Source organism: Quercus lobata, chromosome 3 (genome assembly GCF_001633185.2).
Source record: "Quercus lobata isolate SW786 chromosome 3, ValleyOak3.0 Primary Assembly, whole genome shotgun sequence".
Taxonomy (NCBI): domain Eukaryota; kingdom Viridiplantae; phylum Streptophyta; class Magnoliopsida; order Fagales; family Fagaceae; genus Quercus; species Quercus lobata.
The window spans coordinates 57,436,126-57,463,162 of NC_044906.1; the positions used below are offsets into that span (position 1 = coordinate 57,436,126).

Sequence of the window (27,037 nt, forward strand, 5' to 3'; positions counted from 1 at the left end):
AATTTGAAGTATCGAATATTTAACTTAGAAGGTAATTTAGGTAAGGTGGTTTGGGTTTTATGAAGGTCAGACAAGTAGGAGATGTGGTGGCTAAGATTAGGAAGGTGGTGGGGGATGCAGAAATTGCGGACCATTGAAATTAGGGTCTTTAATGCAGTTTAACAAATTGTTTGTGTTTTATAAAGAATTACTTTTTAGTTACAAATTTCAAAACATATTTTCAATGGAAAAGTCATAGGCATATTTGTTATAAATATTAGTTCATTTGAGCAAGTTAATGGAGTTTAAAGAGAAGGGGCAGCAAACTAAGTATAGCATATACATTGTAGAAATTCAACTAGTTCAACATTTATTTTCAGGTAAGTAGTACCATTTGGAACAACTGCCCCATTAAAGCGATAGGTATCCAATCCATCAATAAGGATACCATCAGCAACTCCAAGGTTGATTCCTTTTTCAACATCCTGCCTTAGTTCCTGTTTCCCAATAAGCATTGGTAAACAGATAGGAAACATAAAAAAGTAACTTGTAATCACCAGTCACCAGAGTCAGTGAGCAAAACAAAATTTACACTGACCTTATGACTCTTAGAGTACCAGTCACTAATGATGATTGTAATATCTCCATCTGGCATCCTGAAAGGTACTAGAATCACTTCTCTGTTGTTTATGATGATTCCTCCATATCCACCCGCAGCTCTCTAGAAGCTAAGGGACGGGAAGTAAAAGAAACTCTCTATTTGATCTTTGGCCTGAAATTGATATGTCCAATTCCAACCAACAGGAATGGGACAATTTGTACCTAAAACACCATCTTGCAAACAGTTCTTCCTATGTTCTATGCCATTCCTGCATTAAACTAGACAACATTAACAGTACTAATAAAATCACTACTTGCTATTTTTCTTATTCTTGCTATAAAAATATATATATACCATGTGAGAAGAAATGGCTCGTCAAGGCCATTTTTGACATTGACAACAACATTCCAATTTGTAGTAACATTGAAAATTGGTCCTGGAAATTGCCCATTGATCCCAATTACCTGAAATTATTAGCACAAATGAATTTGCATGAGATATTGTGGGTCCACCCACCTGTGAGGTTTGGGGGAGGGAAGTAGCTAAGACATTTGAGCACTTTGTGGTATATAAATCACCAACGTATAGATAGTTAAATATTGAAATAAATTAATGTACAATATCAAAGAAGAAAAGACAATCAAAGGCTCTCCACTCCAAAATCTAGGATCAAAGATTAACTGTCATATTAACAGGTATGAAGAAGCAGAAGTCACATTAACAGAAATTAATAGGAATCAAACATTGATGGGTAGGCAAAGAATAAATCTCTATGAGTGACATATAAATATAGTGCAAATCATATGGCAGGAAGACTATAACCAAACAAAGGTGTCCCTCAATCTCCAAATGGAGAAGAACATTTTGGAGATTTGTACATTGGGGAAAAGGAAGTGATCTATCATCACAAGTATAATTGTCTAATTTTATTATTCAATGAACTACTATGGGACTTTCCACATTTAATAGCAGTCCACTGTAGAATGGAATGAGTAATATGAGCTTGACATGGGAAAAGTGATAATGTAAAATCTTTAATAGAAGAAGGTTCAAGGATTCAGAAGAATTAAAAAAGTCAAAAGCTAAATTCTTCATCATTTGATTACTAAGAGATAGGGACTCCATTACTGTAGTTAATATTTTGCATCTAAGCCTACTAATAGTGTAGCTCACAGCGCATAACTATTTCAAGATGAAACTAGTTCAAAACTTATTCTATCAATATGAAGTTCGTCTCATCTATATTGTACCATAACTCACGAAACATGTCATTCACAGATTTCTAAAGAAAAATATTTCGTGCTTCAATTTAAGAGTCCAGGCAGCCGTGATAAATAGAAACAGTAAACAATAATATAGGATTAATTGTACAATAACTCACAAAACATGTGGATGACAAATTGTTAAAGTAAAATTGTTATTTGCTTTAGGAGCCAACAATGAAGAGCAACAATCAACAATGAAATTACAAATAATGAATAATACAAGAGAAAGTTTGAACACATTATTTTTCTGATTTGAAGTTACATACACCATTGGTGGGTCTTGAACCCATGACCTCACCCTCCACGTTACTCTTACAAGGTAAATTTGAATGCATTGTTCAATGCATCACATGCCACACAACACAATTAACCCTGAATGCACTGGGCACTAATGAGACATCTTTTCCCCCTAACTAAAGTGAGGTCACAGCAGTTCAAAGTAAGGGTGTGGTATGGAACAGTGTTAGTTATTGTTGTCGCAATGAGAAGCCATTGAAAACACAGGAGGGAAAACTAACGTGAAGAAAAACTACAAAATTAGAAAGCTGCAATTTTATATTCTAGAGAAATTGCAATTTTAACATGTGCATATCATATGAACTTAGTTTTAATTCAAATGACATGGATAAGCAATGGTGCTATCATGCTTTATTTTCCTTTAAGTGGACCTTCTTATGCCTTAAACCTCATCAACCCATTACCGTAGCCATTATTGTCATGAAGTTAATTATATAAAAAACACCATTGTCAAATCCTTTCAACTATAAGACATGCATATGGATTGTGACTTTCATGAGCACTATTATTTTACCTTTGAAACCATATATGATAGATGCAACCCTCATGAAAACCTAAAAAGGCTAAGTCACCTACAGAAGGTGGCATTATTAACACAAACAATAGCATATATTTAGAGAATGAGGCCAAGTGGAGAAATTGCCATGTTCTTAAGCCCTTATATTCTAGAAATTTTCAAAATGCAATACACGTCTTATCTATGCTAACCACTTGCATACTGCAATCATGGAGCTTATTTCTCAGAGCAAAAGCAATGCACAAAAGACCCTATAAGTCACAACATACTGACATACTAACTACTTGTTAACCATGAAGCTTATTTCTCAGAGAAAAATAAATTTAAGTCTTTTATTAGGTTTTTAGTTCACCCCCAAATAGAAGTCCTACCATTAGTACAAAAAAGAGTATATGCATATAGCATAAATACTGAAAGGAACTGGAATTAAAAAAAGAAAAGAGTGATAGAGTATAGAGCACATTCACCTTATTGTTTTTCTCTGTTCTCTTCTCCCTTTCTTCTTCCCTTTCTCTTCTCTCTTTTGTTTTTCTATTGTGGTACTGTTCATGGGTACATTATTTTTTTTAATAAGTTGTTCAAGGGTACTGTTTATACAAACCCTAAACATATCCATATTGTCTCTTTTGTCTTCTTTCTTACAAACCCCAAATTAAGTCCTTCCTGTTACCTATCAAAACCCTAACTTTCTTCTACCAAATAGCCATCAAGAAACTCAACAAACTATCTTTTAATTCCTAACAGAACCCCACAACCTTCTCCTCAATAATTATAAATCAAAACCTACAAATTCTCCTAACCCTGAACCCACCACAAGCACACGTATGCAAATTCCTCAATTTTGTCTTACATCAAGAAGAAGATAATGAGCATCAAAGTTTGTTTCCACAAGAAATGTGTCAAACATGCTTGCTATCAAGTTCAAATAAAAACATAATGCATACTGCAAAGATAATAATAAGATAATTTCCCATCATTTTGGTCTCTCTAACTTCAACATCTGATATATGAAGAACCTACAAAGAAAAGCCATAAATTAGTAACAATACGACTAAATATATTTCCTGATTTTGTCACTTATAACTAAGAAAAGAAAGCGTTAGAAAGTAGAAACCATTATGACCTTCTTTCATCCACCCAATACAAGATGTTATCTAATAACATGCTCATATCATACGAACTTAGTTTTAATTCAAATGACATGGATAAGCAACGGTGCTATCATGCTTTATTTTACTTTAAGTGGACCTTCTTAGGCCCTAAACCTCATAAACCAATTACCATAGCCATTATTGTCACGAAGTTAATTATATAAAAAACACTACTGTCAAATCCATTCAACTATAAGAGATGCATATGGATTGTGACTTTCATGAGCACTATTATTAAACCTTTGAAACCATATATGATAGATGCAACCCTCATGAAAACCTAAAAACATAGGGGATGGGTTGGAAGCCTAAGTCACCTACAGAAGGTGGCATTATTAACAAAAAGGAAGGGAGCATCTTTAGCATGACAAGCCAACTCGTTTTTAGTCATGCCTTGCATAGAAATTCAAAAGCTCTCAAACAAACCCATTCGTTCTTTATGTGAACATATTCAGCTTTGATCACCAGCTTTTGGGGGATACCACCACAATTTCTTCTTCTTCTTTTTTGGTATATCTGCCAGACAAAAAGTTCCCTACAAAGGCTTCAAATATCAACAAACTTACATGGGTTTAGGCAGTGTGCTAAAGCCTATATAGCCCACCACCTTACATTTTTCTATAATCACCTTCCTGTCTAGACAGTGAATGAGAGAATGTGAGTTTTGTGTGTGTGTTTGTTAGCTTTTATTAAGCAATGGCACACTTCAATGTTCATATATTCTTCCCAGATCGTGAGAGAGTGTGAGAGTACATGAATATAATGACAAACATAGCGTTCTTTCCAAGGTCCTAGAGAGACAATTTTGACCATATTAAATATCAAACATCCTCTCTTAATTTGTTTGAGAAAGAGAGAGAGAGGATCGATAATGGCATTATGATAAACATACATTCTCCCAAATCCCATGAAGTAATGAATATGCTTTCTCTCTCTTGTATTTTAGTGGGTACAAAAAAAATAGTATTAGGATGGAATCAAAAGAAAGTGTTATTGTACCAATTATAACTACTCATTCTAATAAATTGTGAAAAAATTGAAAATATTTTTTACGAGTAATACCATTTTTTTCCACCATATATGAGCGCTAAAAAAAAGATACAACTTTAAAAGAAAAGTGAAACGGAAATATCCAGTCACCTATCGACAGGAAGTATAAGCACACACTAAGGCATTTAATGATCTTTTCGTTTCTGCCCATATGCCCTCACAGTTCTAATCTTACCTATTTCATCAGACACAACAGCATAATTAAATTAACATATTCAATCAAATGCACAGTATAAGTAGCTCAAGAAGATGGGAAGTGTAGACGAAGTATATACCATCACCGGTCTCGCAATCGAGAGCATGCGTATGAGGGCGTCGTGATCTCCACAAACCTTCCACCGGCTCAATGTCCTCAGCTGATATCTGCTCAATCTGTACAACCTCTTCGTGGGGGTTTGGAGATGAAGTTGCCATGGTGGGCTACACATGCACTAGAGGTGGGGTGGGCATGCCTGGTGTGGGGACAAATATGCATCCACCATCCTAGGTAGATCCATTGAAAACTGGGGGCGACATACGGGGAAGGTCCTCATAGTCCATGCTAGCACCACGGGACGTAGTTTGGGCTAGAACAGTGTCCTCATGACCGGCGGTGTGGGATGGCCTAGTACCAGCATCAGATGTGCATCACGGTGCCCTGCCGCCGTTGTCAGACAGTTCCCAATCAGTGCCAAGCCATGACTCCTCTACACCCAAGTCATCCCTCTCCTCGTAGATGGGATTTGCTCGGTCGTACGGTTGCGACGAGCATGACCACCTCCACGACGTCCACTCCCTCGAGACCCACCACTTCGCCTGCTATGACTCGGGGCCTGTGTACTAATGTCAGCTGCTTCTATGAGCGCATCTACCAATTTAAGTCGGCCCAGCTCATCAACATATTCTAGTGTCAACTTAAGGTCATTGTGCATGTCAGAACCTTTGTCGTACCTCTGTAGAGACCTAAGCATTGTCCAAACCTGCAAAACAAGGGCGTCATAAATGGTACTTTTCGAGACTATGTAGTTAATTTAAGGCATGAGGCAATGCTGCAGATGAAGAGTACCCTATGAAGAAACTTACACATGTGGCAATTGATTAAAAATATTGGGCCATGCTTGGCAAGTCAAGGAGAAATATATAAGGTAATAGTGCACTAGAGTGGTCAATCAACCAGCTTTCTCTAATGTTTTCCAAAGCATTTGCACAAATTATCAAGTCTTAAATTTTTTTTTTTTTCAGTTACTCCTTTTGCAATTAACAAGTTCATGGAAAACATATTATTACAGTAGGTTTAATCCAAGGTAGACTAAAAACAATTGAACTATTGTACTGGGTCCAAGGACCAGGTATATCAAGATACAAAACAACCTACCTATCCACCTAAGGTAACACTTTGTAAACCATATTAATAGGAGCATATGATCTTAAATTTAGAACATAAAAGTAGCACCTTTGAGTTTGGCTCCAAAGCAAAGGTGAGGGAAAAATAAGATTTTCATTATTTTACAAATAAAAGAGTATAAATGACAACTTTCACTCAAATGTGCATAATAAAACAATTAGGCCTAGTAGTGAAAAGTTTCTTATGCTTTTATACCAAAACAACATAAAAAAAAACATTCAAAACTATATTTATTTTCGACAGAGTCTACAACACCAGAAAATTATGAAAATACCAAAACAAAAACCTTCAAGTTCACTGGGACTTTACAGTGTTTCTTGAGAAATTTTAGTCCTTAAATTGAGAACAACCATAAAACAGTTATGCACTATACAGGTAATATCTATCATAAAATATGTAATTAGCTTTTAGTCCTGGAGGTAAGGCTATCTAGTGTGACTGCAAACTATCATGAAATGTCTAATTATCACTACTAAAAAGAGTTGCACCGTCCATTTGAAATTACAAGCCAACCAAAAACAAAAAATAAAACAAAACATAAAAATAAAAGAATAAAACCCAACCCACCCTTTTTAAAATTTGAATGTAATTATATGGACAAAGGTGTGGTCTTTCTTGTCATTGCCAATTAACCATTCCTCACACAAACAAATTTGATCAAGACAAATTCACTTATTTATGAAGAACTTAAATCACAATATTTTTTGACTTTAAAATATAATGAAAGATAAACTCATAGAGATGTAATGACAATAATTATTGTGGAGTTTTGCATGCATGATAAACCTGCCGAAGATATTTTATCGAACAACGGTTTCAACAAAGGGGAAGGAATTGTTACCTCACCATGAGTTCTCAGTATGCAAACTCTGGTGTTATGTATCACCTTGTGCTGCAATTGTACCACTTCATGTACTAAACAAGGTACGTATCATCACCGTCCAGGAGAGGGGCAGCACAAACTTCATGCCCTCAGTTGGCCCATTGCTGAATATGGACAGCATGTTTTAACTCCTAGTCCTTCTCCCATTTACCTTGAAGGGATATTTTGTGAAGGTTAGTTGACATATCCACGACGAGTGAAACTGGTTGCTTTATCCCAAGTTGACAAAAGACCCGCTTGGGATGATGCCCCTCCACTATCCAAAAGTAGATCAATGGCACTCGGCCCTCCAAATATGCTGCCTAGCAGTGCAATACGCAGGTAGGGAGCCCAATGTATGCGTGTACGGTTCCCATATAATCTACATAAGTGGATTATGTTTGTGATAGTGAGACATCATATTTATTTATGATTATGTTTGTGATATGTAATATGGAAAGCATGGAATTTCTTGCTTCTATTCGTACACAAAATCTTCAAGGATTATTGGGCAGAAAGTAAAATAACAGCAACATTGTGTTCAAAATATTAACAAAATGAAGTCAACAAGTAATTAAAACAATGACTAGCATTCAGCCCCATGTGCATCGCGGTGTTGTTCATGTTGATGCCACTTTACAAAAAACAATGTATAGTTCAAACATTAAATTGCACAATGTACAGTAAAAGATCTAGGTTGACTGAGATCCACATTTCAATTTCAGCCCCATGTTCATATGCATAAAATTCAAAGCTAAGCAATACCATCAGAGACTAGGGTTTTTAGTTTTTTTTTTTGGTTGGTTCTGTTATGGTTTTATGGTGAGATTTAAATTTTGTTGTAATTGATTTAAGTTAGCACTGAACTTTGAATGAGTTGAAACATGATGCAAGAATAAGCTTTTGGTATGAAATCTGTTGTGAGAACATCTCTTATACTGAATCTAACCATGTAATTATGTATTTTATTGCCAAGAAGAGTACAAAACTTGAACCTTCTTTTGGATTTGTGATTGTACTCCAATTTTGTTAACAATTTTACTGAATATTTTCTAAAAAAATATATTATTTTTGGTTAGGAACGCTTAGGGGTTTCAACTTAGAGTTCAAGGATGTGCAAACGCAAGAGCCAATGTGGGAAAGACAACATGAACATATGCTAGGTGCATGAAACTTTTCCTTCTAATTTCAAAATTTTTTTTTTTTTTTTTTTTTTTGCTCCCTATTTTATTTTATTTTTTTATAAACTTATTTATTTTTTTATTTTTTTAATAATAAGTAACATAAAAACTTCATTAACACTCTGCCCAGTACATAGGGAATGTACGAAAAAGGCAAAAACATCAAGAAACCAAAGTACAATGATCAATCAACACAGGTAGGTTTAGAAAATGTCTTCCAGGATTCAATTTCCTGAAATTAGTAGTAGGTTATTCAACTAGAGTTCAAATTACCACTAATAGGTCTAATTGTTTTTAATATACTTGTATGCTTTTAATTCTGACCTTCACGGTGTGTTCCACTCATAATTTGCATGTTCTAAGTTGCAAAGAATGATGAGGTAGTGCAGCATTATGGCTGCATCAATCAAGTGTTGCTACTGTAGTTAGTGTTGAAATACTCATTGACATACTGTAATAATTAATTAGTAGTTGCTAGCTAATATGAATGCCCATTGTATTGTACTAGGACTACGTTAGTAAAGTCTTAGGTTTTCTTAGATGATTCACAAGTCACATTCTGTCGTAAATGCCCTACCAGCTTCTACCATGGTTAATTAGGTGTTTGTTTGGTCTTTCTTTTTTGCTGAATGGATGTTTGGTCAATGAATTATATTTCTTTCTCATGTATCATATAGTTTGTGGTAAATGGTATGGATAAAGTTAGATATATAAGAAATACAACAATGTAACTGTTAGAACTTAGAAATACACATTAACAGTAACAAAGGAACCCCAACATAGGAAACAAAACACATTTAATCCTATGCACCACAAAACTAAATGAAATTATATTGAGTTCAAGCCTGAGACAAAGTTGGCAGTGTATAAAAATTGGGGAAGAAAAAGAGAAGATTATGTGCATGATTAGAATAATCTTCTAACTCATATTTAGTGTGCAAAAGTGCTTCCCACGTCCACGTTTTGCATTTTTCTTTTTTCTTTTTTAAGCCGTGATTGTTAACTTTTCTCTCGTGAACAGTGCACATGTGCACTATTCACAGAACCCACAAACTTCACTTTTCAGCAACTTTTTCATTAAAAATGGGTCCCACGGTACTATTCACAATTTAAAAATTATTTTGCTATAGTATTTTTAGTTTTCAGTTGTATCCAAACGAACCCTTAATAGCTTTCCCGTGCATAGCACGGGTTAGCGACTAGTTAATATTAATCTTAAGTATTAAGCTTCTTAACATAACACTACAACAGTATTCTCCATCAATACAACTCCTTAATTGGGGATAAGAGCCTTGAATGCACGGGTTAGCGACTAGTTAATATTAATCTTAAGTATTAAGCTTCTTAACATAACACTACAATAGTATTCTGCATCAATACATCTCCTTAATTGGGGATAAGAGCCTTGAATCACCATAGTCAATTCCTTCCCTTTTTTTTTTTTCCTCTTTTGTTAATAGGTAATTTAGGGTGCAGGAGTAGAATTTAAAGGCAGCATTCACCAATACAAAACTTGATGACAATTAGCACCATGATTCAAATTAATCTAATGAAGCATCAATACCAAGCATAGATCCTAAATAAACTAGAAGGCTTCAATAAAGGCATAACCAACCTAGAAAGGAATCAATATTCTTAAATCGACTCATTCCTACAACAATCCAAGAATTCAAACAAAAATAAAAATAAAACATGGTCATGCAATTGAGGGAAACAAAAATAAAAACCTCAAATTGAGGACATAAATTAACTGAATACCTACTCTACCCGTAATGTAGCCAGCGACGTTCAATACGCAGCAAGGATGTGTGTGGCATGCTCTACGGTGATCTTTGGCCCGCTCCACCTAGCAAACATGGGGTTCCGACAAATGCTCGTTACTAAACTTTACATTTAAAAAACTTTGCTTTATATTTCACATCCATATACTAAGCATTGATAAGTTTCTTTTGTTTGTTAGTTTGACATATTTTTAATTATATCAAAGAGACAAATAAAATCTAATATACTATTACACATAAATAATTATTCCTAAGAGACACTTAGCTTGAATAACAAGAACTCAATGAATGTACCTAATGTTAAGGGGCCCTGAGTGCACTGGCAGTAGAGGCGGCCTTGTAATAGGGCATATTCGTGGAAACCTTGAATAGGCCCATAGTTGCACCAACAAGAGTGCACCTCCAATCTGCATCGCATCCTTCTTCGATGCACTACAAAGTTGCTTGTAGAGCCAGGCCAATGCTACACTACCCCAACTGTACCGTCTTGCATTGCTGATTGGGTTGAAGAACTGCATAGTTAATAGTGAAACTCGGTTCGCCAACTTGTCCATGAACAACAGGGCCCCGATTCGTACAAGTAGCTGGTAGCGGGCATGTTGTTGCACGACTTCATCACCAATGTCCGCAATTGGGGGAGAGGCAAACTGTACATCAAGCCACTTGTATTTTATCCTCGTCCTAGCAAGGGTAGACTTGTTCGAGTTTGGTATCACAGGCGGAGGTTCATGGCCCAACAAGTCTTGGCACACCATGTTCCATTACAGGTCTGTCCTCTCAGTGACAGGAAACCCAACCCCCGAAATCCCCAGCATCACCTCTATATCTTGCAAGGTAATACCCATTTCTCCATATGTGCATCTCCAGATGCCACTGCTCGACCAAGGCTGTGACCAAGGCATGGTCAACCTCCATATCAGGAACCTTGAATAACCCGGTCAAACCTGCTGCATCTATGTATTGCATGATACATAGGTCTAGCCCACACTACGACAATACACATTTACGACATCGAACCTTTATGATGCCAGGCACCTCCTGCACACAGACGAGCATTGTGTTAGGTAGTGCATATGAGGTAATTATAAAATGGACATGTATTAATAATACAACTATATACCTCATCGGCGGCGCACCTCCAAAGCGGAGTTGACCGATGATCCGACTACTGGGTCAACTAGGTTTGATTACTGGGTCCAGGCTGCACTCTATCTAGTGCCTGCATATCTGACATGGCAGCAAAAATCTAACAAGTAAACCACAATTAATATAAAATAAAAGCATGGATACAGTAAGACATATTATGATCCCAACAAGATTGTCAACATCACTTCTTGCCCTCACTTAACATGCAACCCAAAAGCAATCAAATTAAAGCTTAAATAAATAAAATAAGAACTTGCCATAATTTTACATAAAAACACTTTTTATTTTTCTATTTTCTGTAATTGAAGTAAAAAAACAGACAAATGACTAATTAATGTGCTAGAAACTTGATTGATACCTAGGTGTTCAACATCTGAGCAATATTTAAATGTGATAGTTCTTTTTGTTTTATGATGTCTTTAAGAGTGATTTTAACAAGGAAAATATCAATTACAATTATTAGGAGCTGCATATTAGGTTTCCAATTAAATTTAACCATGCAATACGCAATATGTGATCTTCCCCCAAGGACATTTAAATTCAACTCTGTGGCTTATGACCAATTCAGTGACATAGTAAATATAAATTGCAACAACTCAATGTTTAGGTATTTTGTTCTCAAAACTATTCAATCAAACTCGGTCTTTTCAACAAAGTAACACTCTTTATAAGGTCATCCTCGACAGCTCCCCGTTTTATGTCCTATGCAATTGCCCATTTGCAATGGACCACTAAGATCCCTATAGCTACAGGTCATTTGGTCTCAGGTTCTCAACTTAATATCTAGAAACCTATACTAATTATTCTACATTTCTACTCACTAGATATGTAAGCATACCATGACTCAGTCAGCCCACTTCCCTGCTTGTTAGGTCTATTTTCAACATTTTAGGAGTTAATTCTACTCAATTTCCTGCTTGGTGAGTCATTTTCAAATTTTAGGAGTTAGTTCTAGATCCATTTATATGAGTATGACTCTATCAGACTCCAAACTATACCCAGGTCCAGTATTAGCTATAAGCAATAGTCAGGATTCTACATTAGACCATAACGCTTAAATTTCATCAAATAAAAACCAAGTACAACAAAATCCAATGAAATAAACAGGATGTATACCCTAAGTTTCTAGTACAAACTACAAATTACAAATACTATGAGAACAGAAAGCTTTGGAGGTCTAGGCGCATTCAATAACATCCAATAATACAACAACCCTATTAATTGAAATTTAAGACTCTACATGGACAACTCTTGGCATTCAAAATATCCTTCTATTCCTCTCTCTCTCTCTCTCTCTCTCTCTCTCTCTCTCCATAAAAGGAACATAAAACAAGATGGTACAGAATTCCAAAACACTAACGAAAGCGTGAAAATTGTTTGGTTTTAAAAATAAAGAAAGCATACTTGAAAGATTAATCATAATTTGTGGGAGAGCACACTAATGAATTAATACAAAAGCAATTCAATTAACATTAACAGAAACTACAAAAAAGGTAGGAAACAAAAATAAAGTCATTGAGACATCTTATCACCAAATTGTCTTACTATTTTAAAAGAGATTTTCTCATTTGGTTCAAGATTCAAATGAATGATGGAAGATTTGAGAACCAACATTTAACAAAAAGATAAAAAGTATATGATTCACAGTCAACATAAAAGAAATGAAAAACAAAGATAGATTGAAGTAACAGTCAACATATTATAACTCACACGTTCTTAGAGAGAATGAAAGACAAAGAGAGATTAATCCCCCTCTGATAATCATAAAACAAATGAAAAACATTGAAGATTAATAATCATAAAACAAAAGTTACAAACTTTGATGTGCATTTAATCTCTATTTTCAATGTCAGTGCATAGATTAATATAAGAAACTTCACAAAATGGAAATCATGAAATTCATATCATGGCTTGAACTCTAATGAAAGCAGCAATATATTCTCTATTTTCAATGTCAGTGCATACACTCATACTGTTTGCAGCAAATAGAAATTCTACAATAAATGAAATTAGGAAACGATATCAACATTAAGTTCAATGTCCACACCTATCGCAGAAATGGAAAATCTTTATATAAACTATACTTTCATATATTAACAAATAAATTTTATTAATAGAATAGGTTACCTCATGTTCATTTGTCTTATGATAAATAATGGTAATTTATTAATAGAACAAGTTACTTCATGTTCATGATGATAAGCACACCATAACCTAAAAGAATTATGCACAAAGTTAAGTGATTATGTGAAATCTAGAAGGGGGGTTGCTATTTGTAAGCACCTCAGACACGAGACCAATCAACCAAAGTTCTAATCAACAATGATTCCAACCGAGTCTTTAAACAGTTTGTATCTTCAAAAAATATAGCTATTTTGCTCCTTCCATGGTAGCCATTTGTTTTGGTAATATGAAACATAACTTTTTCAAACAACCCATTTTCAAATAGTAAAAAATTTAACTAGCACTCATTATCATCTTTTCTTCCCTACGCAAAATCTGAACCTACATCATACCCATAAAACAAATGAAAAAAATTGAAGATTTTGGTAATGCAAGATCCCCCTCTGATAATCATCCATTTCCCACAAAACAAATGCAGCACAAAATAGTAATCAATGGCAGAGCAACGTACCTATAATCAACGGTGGCAAGTACGGTGAGGGTTAGAAAAGAGTACGACAGAGCACTAGGGTACAGGCAACGGCGATTGATCGAAAAGGGTGAGGGTGACTGATGAAGGGTGGGGGAGAGTGAGGAAGTGTGACCGCAGAGAGCGAGGGAGAGTGATGGCAAAGAGCAAGGGAGAGTGAACAGGCAAAGAGTGAACAGGCGTTGTGAGACGTTGGGTTTGAAAATGTAAATCAAACTCGATTTTCTACTTACCGAGTTATGCGTTTATGAATGACCATTTTTTAATTGGAAAAGGCCATGTATGCTTTGCCAGCGTGGCACAAAGCTGAAGCTAACTCGACTAAAATATAATCGAGTTCTTCAATGAATCTCGACTTGCATATTATCGAGTTATAAAAGATGGGCATTTCCCTAATTAGTTTGCGCAAAATGGGCATTTGCTAATTTTTTCCAAGATTTCAGTAAAAAGGCCACATCCAAATTGACACCAAATTACTTATTTAACATTGTTTCCAATTAATGAAACTGCCTCCCAAAGAAAAATCGATCTATCTGCCTCCAAATCTCACACGTAATATATTACCTCATAAACTGATTTCAGGATAGGCAACTCATTAAGGAGAATATACAATGCACTAACGATCCCAAGCTATTTTGAAAACGTAGGAACAGTTGATTCATGGTTTCTCATCATGTTTATAGAAATAACACCAAAGAAAGAAAATATTCTCTTTAAAACATTATTGGACAAAATCTTATAAAGCATAGCACTCCAAGCATGAAAAACTACTTTAGAAGACCCCAAGACCACCAAATCTCATTCCAAGGAATACTCTATGTCTATTGGCCCTCAAAGCAGATCATAACACTTAGTCAACATGACTAGTCCTAGATACAATCCTCCCCACCTTATCTACCATAGCCAAGTCTCATATTGCCACATGAGATTTTTCTTTTTTCTTTTTCTTTTTTTTTTTGGCGTGGGGGGGGGGGGGTGCGGAACCAATGTAAAAAACTCACCAATTTAACCAAGCTGCCAATGTAAAAGTCCCTATGGAAAATAGAGAAATGATATGTCTACACTATTTTTACAACAAATCCTAAGTGGCAGGTTGTTACTAGTTGTTATTGTTAGGACAAAAATGTAATCTTAGTGTTAGTTTCAAATTTGAATTAATAACAACTAACCACCTGTGATTTGTTGTAAAAATATTGTAGACGTAGCATCTCTCATGAAAAATAAGGTTCTATTGGAAATGTTATGGAGAGACTCAAATTCAACATATTTTATTAGTTCCATCTTACACTAGACTATCTGTTTTAGTTTGTGGGAGATGTAGCCCTAAATTGACTCAAGTGCATATATTACTTGTCTAGTGATAATGAAGTTGGTACTTATTTTCCTCCAATTTCTTTGATTCACATTTGATACTTATTTTCTTATGTTATTTATCAAAAAAAAAAATGTCCTTTTAATTCAGATTAATTTTTTCTTTTATATATAACAAGTTATGGCCCAAGGGGAGGGAAGGGGATATTCAAACCAGTGACCTTCGCTTCATGAGTAATAGTCCCCAACCAATTGTGCTATCCCTTGGGAATTGTAAGACTTAAACTGCTTATTATTAGAAATGAGGTCCGTATAGGGCCTAAGTATGGGGGCCATATTAATAAGTAAGATTTGAAAAAGTTGTACCTAAAAAATTGAAGCTTAAAACAGTTAAAACTAATAGGGGGAATGACACTTTACCACCTCTAAACTATACATTCCTTTACACTTACCCCCCTAAACTATGAGAATGCAAACTTACCCCCCTAAACTATTCCCATTTTTACACTTTCCTCCCTAAACTATGAGAATATAAACTTACTTCCCTAAACAATTTCCTAAGGGATGGGGTGCAAAGTGTTACACAGGTAATAGTTTGCTATTGAAAATTGTAGAAATTGAACAATTAGAAATTTTTGTGCAATTATATTGCTTTTTATTCCAAAAATTAAAATTGGAGATAAAAATTCTCTACCATGACCTCTCCCACACTCCCGTAAAAGTGGGAATTTTGTGCAGTGCGTACGACATTTTAACTATATTGCTTTTTATACTTTACTTTTTATATGTATATGGAATAGAGCTATGCATGTAAAATTAAATATTAATATATATATATATAAGAGAGAGAGAGAGAGAGAGAGAGAGAGAGAGAGAGAGAGAGAGAGAGAGAGAGAGAGAGAGAGAACCTAGCACCTTATTTTTGATATTAAAAAAAAAAAAAAAGCATTTGGTAAGAATTCATAATCAATCGAACTTACATTTAGACTAATTAGTTTTCAATAGAAGTTTCAGCATGAACACAACTTTTTAAGAGAATGCATTCCACTTATAGATTTACCAAACACTGCCTAAATGTAGTAGGGCTAGCATAACAAATGGTTTTTTTCTGACTTTTTTTTCCCCTCTTCCTCCTTTCTTTTTTCTTTCTCAAACTTCTTCCCCCTTCTCAAACCACCCCACATCAACACCCACACTAGACACCGTTCAATGACAAGTTCCCAAATTCAATTTCATTCAACATAATTACTTTTTGCTAAAAGTTTTGTTATAATACCTGTCACGTGCCTAGCTCTTACTTGGGTTCAGGACGTGACAGCAGCCACACACTTATAAAGTTTACACACTACAAGTGTGTAAGGCCCTCTTAAAAATTAAAGAATTATCCTTAAGAAAATTTATCAATAAATTTAAAAATATCATCAATAAAGCAATTCTCAAAAAATCTCCAAATAATAATCTTCTGACATCAAATAAAAATAAACTGAATCTTTTAAATCTAAAGGACTACATAAATGGTAATCTTAAACATAAAAGTTCAAATCTTATTCCATTGATTTCCTAAACTTCACTCATGCGCACATCCCAACGGAAGCCCAAACATATGCTACTCTTCCTAATCAAAATTTGAAAGGAGAAAGAGAGGGTGAGTTGACAACTCAATAAGTAACCAAAATTCAAATAAGTTTTATCCAGTAATAGATTTGTAAAGTAATAAGATGTAATATGAATCTTCAAAAGTTATAATATGTTATGGGTTTTCAAAAAAAAAATAGCTAAAGAAGTTTCATAATCTTAAAATAATATGTTGCAAATAGATCACATACTTTAATCTTACAATCATATCATAGATGTTTTAGAAAGTAGTTAGTTTTCCACATATCAAAAGTTATAACTTACAATAGGTTCCAAAAATACATAAGCAGTTTTAATGACTCAAAATAGTTAAATATTCAAACATAATTCATATTGTTAACAATCTTATGACTATGGTCACGCTATATCCCCGTGACTAGGCATTATAGTACTAATGAATAACTCCCACTGGCTGGGTATCAGAACCAATTCATAATCAAATTGTCCATAATCATATATATGAAATCATAGTTTCTAACAAAAATATATCTTATTCAAATACATATATACATACATATATATAAATATATATATATATATATATATATATATGTGTAATCATATATTCAATATTCAAATATATTTGTGATATTTCTATATTCTTTACTTTAAATCAATATAGCTAAAGAAACAATTAAATAAAATAAATCTTATATTCAATGCTCATATTTATTAGTGAAAATTCTTTATTCTTTACTTTGAATCAGTATAGCTAAAAAAAAAAAAAAACAATTAAATAAAATACATCATATATTAAGTAATTATATATATATTTGTGAGAATTCTTTACTTGAAATCAGTAATACAATAGAAATAAATTGTAACAACTATAAACAATTTACAGTAGTTAAAATACGCAAAGATAAAACCAATTAGGATTAGGTTACTTACCTCAGCTAGCTCACTACAGAGAACTTCTCCCTCACACTTTCTCTAAAATCCTTAGATCTCACCTAACAATTTATAAGCACAATTTACTCAATAATCAAATAATAAGAATAACCTGCAAGTTACTTGACCAGATGAAAAACTTCTAAAGTACCCAATAATTTCTCACTATTAGCTCTCCTACAGTTTCTCTATGGCTATATTCCACATTCTGTCATTTGTATTAACTCCATTTAAAATTTGTTTCACGTAAAATCCCAAGCACTATGTAATATGAGACTCTCCTCACACGATTATTTAGGCTAAAAAGTTAAAAGCATTCATAAGGACTGAATAATCTATAAAGCTGAGTACAATTTCTAACAAAAAGCCTTTGTCTCTTATCTCCATAGACTCTAAAGTCTAATAGGCTATTGGACTAATGGTCGTCTAACCAGTAGTCCACTGTTTCTTATAATAAATATTCACAAAAGAGTAATATGCGCCCAAAGCAACTCCATGCCCAACAAAGCACCAGAATTAACGATATTACAAAGAAAGACGTGCATGAAAAAAAAAAAGAAAGGATTTTATTGCCCAATTCCAACCCTTCTCTATTTACACTTATGTCGTAAAACCCATAAAAAATTTTAGATAATTCCACTACTGGCCAAAAATACCAACATAAAATATACTCTAAATCCAAGTAAAGCTTAGATTTGACAAGAAAGAGATTTATAGGCTCTTACCTCAATTGTGTTGTCAATCTTTCTCTACTTCAGTCCTTTGAGTAGTCTCCTCTCTCAAATATCTCTGCCATTAAAGGCTGACTTAAAAATTAAACTATGTATAACTAGGGTTTCAACCTTATTTTCTAAAAAAATCTCCTTAGTAATATTAATTATAAAAGTTGACTCCATAAACAAATTTACTTAAATACCCCTCCTTGTATTTGTATTATTATTTTTTTCCGGGAATTACAATATCAAACCCATTTTCTCATAAAAATGTAATGCACTATACTTCATGATGTCAAAATTTTTTTTTTTTTTTTTTTTATCAGTAGAATAAGATTTATTGATATCAAAAAAGGGACACCGTAGTGCAAAATTCATTGATGTCAAAATTCATTCTACTTACTATCATTCAAATTCTATCTGCATTAGTCTTAGCAAACGAACCCCTAAAACATACAATGATATAATAACATAGCTAAAATTAAAAGGAAATATCATTGGACAAAGCAAGTGGTTGTATTGTCCCGGTACGCATATTTCGGTGTCCATTCCAAGCTCCAATTTCCGCTTCAGGATTTTCAACTGTGTTTTTTTAAGCCTATATTCTGCTGGGCTCTCCAAAATATCTTATTAAAAAATAAAAACCATCAGTCAAACAAATATATGTCACTACAAGCCTTCATGTACCCATTCATTACCCCTCACAAGTACACAAATTAATATTGATTCTCTACTAAACTTAGCAAACTAAAACATCATCTACAAGCCTTCCAATACAAAGATAATGCATATATGAGCTCTCACAAACATATTTTTTTATTTATGAATTATCCAACAATCTTTGCAAAGAATAATAGTATCAACAAGCCCTCCAACACATATATACTCAATAATGTCATACACAAAAAGTGTTTTAAGGGGAAATACCTGGTCTGGGAACATTGACATGAGAGATGGAAGAGAAGCCATTAGTCTGGAGGGGTAAAGAATGAATTTTAGAGACGGGTTTGGAAGAAGAGGCAGAGAAGAAGTACCTATGTGAAGAATGAGCAAATGGGATTGCAAAAGAATTGGTCTTGAACATGATCTTGGAGCCCATCACCCAACTCTGGCTTTTGGTATGCCCTGTTAAAAATTATACTTTACTAAATAAACAATTTTGAATTTAGACATAAGTAGTTAGACCCAGAATTCTCATCACTCTTACAACTATATACAACTATATATACATACAGTTCCATACATATAAAAAGCAACATAACATATAAGAAGATAAGCAGCGGCTAATGAAATAGAGTTTGGAGCTTGAAAAAAAAAATACCTGGTGGAGTGGGTAGCTTCAAAAGGCGAAGGGTGGTGGTACTTGCAGTGGCACTGGCACTGACATGAGAGAAGAACGTTGAGACCAAACACGGCCTAATCTCTTGGGTGAGATAGTACTAGTTCTAGTAGCAGCAGTATAAGAAGAAGAAGAGAATAAGAGAGTGGAGTGGAGAGGACGACGCAGACACACACTCATTTTTTTTGCTTGCTTTTTGTTTAGGGTTCTACTTGCTGTGTTGTTATGGACTATCGTTTACAGTTTGCCCATTTGAATTTGACTCCAAACTTCAACTCAACACACTACGACTGTAGAGTGTAGACACTGTTTTCTTATCAACGCTTCTTCTGGAGGCCGAGGGGTGGTTAAGTAATTTCGGATCCATTTTAACATGGATGAACAACACGTGTCAAACGAATAATCCAACGGTTAAAAAAAAAAAAAAAACACATTGTCAAAATATAAATATAACATCACTATACTCGGACCTCACTAACCTGAGCTGAGCATCAGAGGCACCAAATTGGCAGATAAAAGCTTGACGACGGGCGATGGGTTTTGGAGACTGAAATTGTCTGTGGGTTTTGTGGCTGAGATTGGTAGAATCAGAAAAAGAAACTGTGGCTGTTTGGACTGATGCAGTGGGTTTCACGGTGGTGGCTCCCAAAATGGAGGTCCTCCAACAGGGTTGGGCGGCGTGACATCGGGTTTGATATTGGTTTTAGGTTTCTATCACGGGTTAGACCCTCCTCTGATCATCCACATTAAAACGAGAGAGCAATAGAGGGTTCTAAATGGAGGATTTGAATCCTCTCCGTTTCTTTCTGAAATGGAGAGTATCCATCCATTTCATGGACAGGATGTGTTTGAACTAAATCAATGGTGTAAGATATGCCACGTCAATTAACTGTGAGTTAACCCATCTGATCTGAATAAATGAATATTTCAAAATCTCTATTTCTCTCTCTCAACTTTGCCGTCGCTGCTGCCACAAAAACCAACGTGCCAAGCCACCGTTATTGCGTTGGCCACGTCTCACACTAGTGACCAGCCCAACATTGCCGAACTCACTGCCTAGTTAGTTTTCTCTCTCTGTCTCTTATTTCTTATTGATAATCTCTGTTTGGGTGCTTGGAAAAAGAAGGAAAATAAATTATTATACGGCTATTTTTTATTGATTTCTTCATGCTAATTTTGATCTCTTTTCCTTTTTTTTTTTTTTTTTTTTTTTTGAGCTTTGGGGATGGATTGAAATTTGTAAGAAATTGTCTAATTGAAAGGGAAGAGCTAGGAGAAATGAAGTGGCGTACAAATGAAAAGAAATTGGCTGATTGAATCTTGGTGAAAAGCTGTATTTGCAAGTTAATTTAGAACATAGTAAAATACATCTTAAACCATTTTTTATTCTTTATTAGGGAAACTAATTTAACTAAAGGATATGATTGTTTTAGAGAATTTATTAAAGTGGACATCAGGCCTATGAATCTCCATAATATATGTTGTTTTTTAATATTTGTTGGTTTTGCATCTTGCCGTGCTTGAATCATACATTTACATTGTATGATATCCCCTAACTAACTAGTGCTTGAATTTTAAATGGCCTTTGGGTTGATATGTCAAAATGCTTGTGTGAAGGGGTTTAAACTTTAAAGCATTGAACATTTGGGTTACTGCATATAAATGCATATATTTATCATCAAAATATCTATTATTAAATGGCTTTTGAACGCAGTTTCTTGTCTTGCTTTGGAGTCTAATGAATGGATAAACATTATTCTATTCTCTCATTGAATTCATGTTCTTTTGAAACAACAGTGTTTGGAATTTTGTTTTACTTCTTACCTGTTTTCCTTTTCACTAAAAGGTATATTTAAAAGGAGATAGCGCTTCTATTCTTATTTTGGTCCATTTTCATGGCTGAGTATGTGGACCACTTTCAGTTTGTCATGGTGTATTTGCAATATGTGTAGAACTTTTAATTTGGTGGTATGGATTATTAAGGAATTTTATTGTTTTTTTCTTTTTCTAATGTACATAATGCATATGATTTTTATTTTTATAGAAAATGTGTTGAAGACTTGAAGCAACCTAGCAACCCAACTGTAAAAAGGTTTGAAGAGAAGGGTATAAGTGTTATTCATGAAGTCAAGTGCAAGCTTTGTTATGCAAAGTTTCATGTACCAAATTTTGCTCGTTATCAAGAAAAAGTTTTGAAGTACTCCATGCCTCGTTGAAGACAATGTATCTTGAACTGAGCAACTTTAAAATTCAATTTTAGTAAAGATTCACATTTGATATATTCTAGCTTGTAGGACAACTTTGAGTCTTGGACTATTATTTGCACATTTTGTATCAAGTTTTTGGATAGTTTTTGTAGTTGACTTTTGAAGATACTCAAATATGTTGGTTTTCATATGTACATATTTTTAGCAGTACTTACTTGTGTATAACAGTGCTGATGCACTTTTACATTAACATTCAAAGCTATTAAATCACCCTTTTACATTAATATTCAATGCTCTTAAATCATTGCAACTGGAGCGTACTTGTGTATAACATATTTTCCTATTTTTGTGTTGTTATAAAGAAACCATAAACCATAGGAATATGTAAATTGCTTCAAGTTGAATAATTGATGGTCCGTTACAATCAAAATTTGATCCAAAAAAGAAAAATTTTATTAAAATGTACATTTTGATTACAAAGGCCATAATAATAAGAATTCTATTGAAATAAACACATTGATAACAATGTCAGCCACTTCCACACTCGGCATGTCTCTTGCTTCTTGACCATACATTCCATCCACAGTCTGCAATTTTCAGTCTTAGCTTGATCACTTTAACTTGTCTTGTGTTATATAGCTTGCCCCGGTATGAAGTCTCTTCATTATTAAGTTTTTTGTACCACAGCTCTAGAATCCCAAGTTTCTCGACTTATGAAATGCAATCGCCTAGAGTACCTTGCACTTTGAGAGTATTTCCCCTCAAGTTCCTGATGATTCAAAATAATGTAGGAAAGTATACCAAGCAGGGATTGATGAAACCTACAATCAATATCCAACAAATGCCAATCATTCATATTGTAAACTTCTCTATTTTCCAACAAGTTTAATTATTACGATTTAAGTAAAACACTAAGCTTGTATTTTGATGAATACTCGCAACCAATATTATGTTTTTCATGGAATGGGGGAGAGGGGAAAGAAGAATAAAAAGAATTAACAACTGACTAAAAGCCAAAATTGAACATTCACAGTATCATACATTTAGTCTACGCATCCTCAAGCCAATGTGATTGACCTTACAATAACAGACAAGGCTATAAGCTTTTTATAAGGTGAATTAGTGCACTCATGCATGCTTACCAAATAAAAATTGTCAACAATTTTCCCTAAGTCCTCCCCAAAAGAATAGTAAAAAAATTAGATTGAAAGTTTGCAAACAACTAACCAAAAATTTAAGATAATTTATTAAATTAGAAGATGAGGCACAACAAAGGGAAGAGAGTTTACCCTAGCTTACAAAAAATAAATCATGCTTTTCTTATGTGTTATCATTTAGATGTTTCTTTTTCTTCAACTTTTGCAAATTATAAAGATGTTTCCATTTTCCAGTGATTAATTCTATTTCTTCTCACGCCCTTCCAGTATTAGCTTTGCTTATTGTTTTCCTTTTTCAGATTTTTCATCTTAGTCTCAAGAAACTTGGGTGTGATATCAAAACAACCCAAAAATCTCATACCTTTTGGAACAAATTTAGATCAAAACAACTCATAAACCCCATAAAGCTGAAACACCCACCAGCTATTTTGTTTTATCCCAAAGCTCAACCCACACAAAATAGAAACCAAACTCAACATGACAAAATCAATAATAAAAAATAGCAGTATACTAATTTATTTTCCTTTGTTTTCCAAGCAACCCAACAAAGCTTACAAATAAGAAATCAGAGAGAGGAAACTTACTAGCCAGTGGGTTTAGCAATTTTGAGCTAGTGTGGGACGTGGCCAACGAAACAACTGTGGCTTGGCATGTTGGTGATTGTGGCAATGGCAACGGCAACGGCAACGGCAAGGTGTAGAGAGAGCAAAGCATGGCGCTAGAGGAGAGAGATTGAGATTTTGAAATATTCAAATAAGATAGGTTTACTTAGTTAATTTAACAACAGTTGAGTTTCCCCATAGATTTTAATTGACGTGGAATTTTTTGCACCCTTGATTTATTTTAGATGCATCCTGTCCACAAATTGGACACTCTCCATTTCAAAGAGAAATGGGGAGGATCCGGATCCCTAAGGCTATTTTTAACAATTTTAATTTTCAAATTCAATGATGAATTACTTCATCCCCAATTAACTTGAAATGACATCCTATTAAAAAAATTTTTTGAAACAACTTGATTCATGTGAAAAAAGAAAAGGAAAAAAAAAAGTGATTTTTATATATTGATAAACTCTTTATTAAGGTCTAAGGTCCTTTAAGAATGTTTTTTTCCAATTAACCTTAAATATCAAAGAATTTCATTAGTTGTCACATTTCAAAACTATCTTGGAAACTAGCACCTCGAGTGTTTAAAACTTGAGATCAATACAGAACTCGAGCTTTTAATCCTCGAGTTTGGGATTTTTTTTTATACACTTACGTGGACAATTTTCCACGTGGAACCATGTAGAACTCGAGTTTTAGACACTTGATTTCCTTTTCTTCATTTTCTCCTTCCTTCCTTTGTTCTCCTTGTTCTTCCTTTTCTCCTTATACCTCATCCACAGATTCATCAAATCTTGGCACCAAAGCAACAACCCAAACCCATGGATTCATAATATCTTGGCACCGGATCAAAAACCCAAACCCAAAAATCACAATCTTGGCATCGGAGCAGCTCCCTACGCTTGGATTTATTGATCTTGACACTAGAGTGGCTTAGGTTTGTTGATCTCAGTATTGAAGCACGCTTGGGTTTGATATTCCTATCTGGTATTGTTGCTTGGTTTTGTTTTGCTTTTTTTTTTTTTTTTCTTCGATTTGTTGTCTTCAGAAGTGGATTTGGGGTTTTGAGAGTTAGAGAAATTGTTAGGGAACAGGGTGGAGGGGAAAACAGAGAAGAAAAAATAGATTGAAGAGAAAACAGAACTTAAGTGTCTAAAACTCGAGTTCCATGTGGATTTCAGACTACATCGTAGCTGGCTAGCACATAAAAATCGAGTCTTTTAAGCTCGGGTTGCTACAGTGAACTCGAGTCTAAGAGACTCAAGATACGATTTTACTAAATTGTTTCTAACGCATACTAACTAATGATACTCTCTCCCAAATGCATGCTAGTTGGAAAATTACCTTGGTCGTTTGATATGGGTAATGTTTTAGGATTTTCAGGAATGTTGAAAGATTCCTACATTTGGTTGCAAATCATACAAAGGAATTAGATACCAGGAGTATCTAGATTCTCACTTAACCCCTTTCTTTTAGGAATGTGGATTCACTTTGAAACAAGTGGGTATTCACATTCCCAAGCTTTAAAAAATCACATTTGTTATATGTTGGGGACATATTTTTATGTAATTGGCATATCCTTTGACAAAACGCACTTTATTTGTATTTGGATAAATCTAAGTAGATTCAAGATGATCATTACAAGTTTTAAATTGAAGACATGAAGACTACTCAAGAACTGCTCAAGAAAAGTGCAAATCTATAGGTCTCGATGCCTCTTCAATAGAAGCTCGATCTGTTGAGATTCATTAAAGCTCAACAGATGTCTCGATCGATTGAGCTTACGGGTTTTCAGATTATAGCCAGCAATGTTTTTTATTCTGAAAGGCTATTTGTTTATGGGTTTGTATAATCCTTATTGGACTAGGAAAACCCAAGGTTTGTGTAAACCTATTTGGAATAGGAGAGCCCATTAAGCTCCTATTTAAAGGAGGTGGGAAAAAGAAAAACCTAACTCTAGAGAGCTTCATAAGGTTTTCTTTTTGAAACCCTAGCCTCCTTCTATAGAAGAAAGAGTTCTTGCTGCGTTTCTTATACGCCTTTGGGTTTTGTAACCAAGCAAAGTCTCTTACACCAACATTGAAGATCTTATTGGTGTTTCTATTTGAAGTTGCTGCAAATCAACTACAACAATCAAAGGGTCACTATGGAGTTAGTCATGTATTGAGATTCGTGCAAAGGAGTAAGTCGCGTATTGGGATCTGCGCAATTGATTAGTCACATACTTGGGAGTCGTGCATCAGAAAGGGGAATTGTCACTACAGAACAATTCTAATTCGGTGTTAGGGTAAGGGTTCAATTGTAGGTTGGTAAGGTACTCGGATTCCTTTACTTGTAACCGCTAGTTGTGATAATAGTGAAGTTTCGGGAATGGCGACCTGAAAATCACTCGGTGGGTTTTTTGTTGTTAGGTTTTCCCCATTCATAAACAAATCATCGTGTTAATTATTTTCCAATGCATATTAGTTTATTGGTGATTTGTTTGTACTACCACATGTTTGCATGATAAATTGATTAATTAATAACTTGGCTAATTAATTAATTAATTTCTATCACAAAGGGGTCATTCAGTTTGTGGCCTATCAAGTGGTATCAAAGCAGGCACACTCTGATTAGGGTTAATTTTTGCTGTGTGATCCATTGACCCCTGTTGTCATGGAAACTCTTAATTGTTTTGATTTGCATGATCTTATGTTGAATGATGATGATGATATTCAAGATGCCTATTGTAAGCTTTATAATTTTTGTATGAAATCTCTTGAATATTCTGCAAAATTAAAAGCTAAATTTAAAAAGGTCAAGCTTGAGAAAGATGATTTGATTGCAAAATTGGATGAAGCCAAAAATTTGAATGAGAATTTTAAAAATCAAATTTCATCTCAGGTGGACAAAATTAAAAGTTTGGAATAGCAACTAATTGAATCTAAAACTAAAGTTGAAAAATTAACTAGTGCCAAACTTGTTGTTGAACCTAACTCAAAAGAAAAGGATTTTTATATTCCTCCATTTAAAAGGAATAATAAAGAGTTGAAGGCTAATATTGCTAGGATAGACAAAGGTAAAAATTTTGATGTTAACGCTGAAGTTTCTAAACCTATGTCTAGAACTTCTCCTAGGAAGAATGAAAATTCTAAATTTGTCCCCACTTGTCATCATTGACATATTGTTGGTCGGCCAAATTGTCCTAATTTGTCAACCTCTAAGGTTAGACTTCCTTCTAGGAAGCATAGTAGTTCGAAAACTACTCATGTTTGTCACCATTGTGGTGCTTCCGTTCACTCTCATCCTAATTGTTTCAAGTTGTTTCCTCAT

The 27,037-nt window shown here is 34.3% G+C and overlaps 2 long non-coding RNA genes across 3 annotated transcripts; both read right to left on the reverse strand.

Moving 5' to 3' along the window:
- Window positions 1–258: 258 nt before the first annotated feature.
- Window positions 259–18,551, reverse strand: LOC115979549. 2 transcript variants are annotated; one of them, XR_004089084.1, is made up of 10 exons: window positions 18,430–18,551; window positions 17,705–17,766; window positions 11,189–11,295; window positions 10,363–11,106; window positions 10,046–10,133; window positions 7,091–7,488; window positions 5,136–5,819; window positions 935–1,044; window positions 578–848; window positions 259–476 (listed from the first exon to the last, which is right to left on the reverse strand). It is a non-coding gene; the product is annotated as an uncharacterized LOC115979549 (long non-coding RNA). The 2 variants fall into 2 exon arrangements; XR_004089085.1 differs by lacking the exon at window positions 17,705–17,766.
- A 460-nt stretch (window positions 18,552–19,011) lies between these two features.
- LOC115979550 lies at window positions 19,012–20,073 on the reverse strand. The gene is made up of 3 exons (XR_004089086.1): window positions 19,739–20,073; window positions 19,345–19,542; window positions 19,012–19,043 (listed from the first exon to the last, which is right to left on the reverse strand). It is a non-coding gene; the product is annotated as an uncharacterized LOC115979550 (long non-coding RNA).
- Window positions 20,074–27,037: the final 6,964 nt, after the last annotated feature.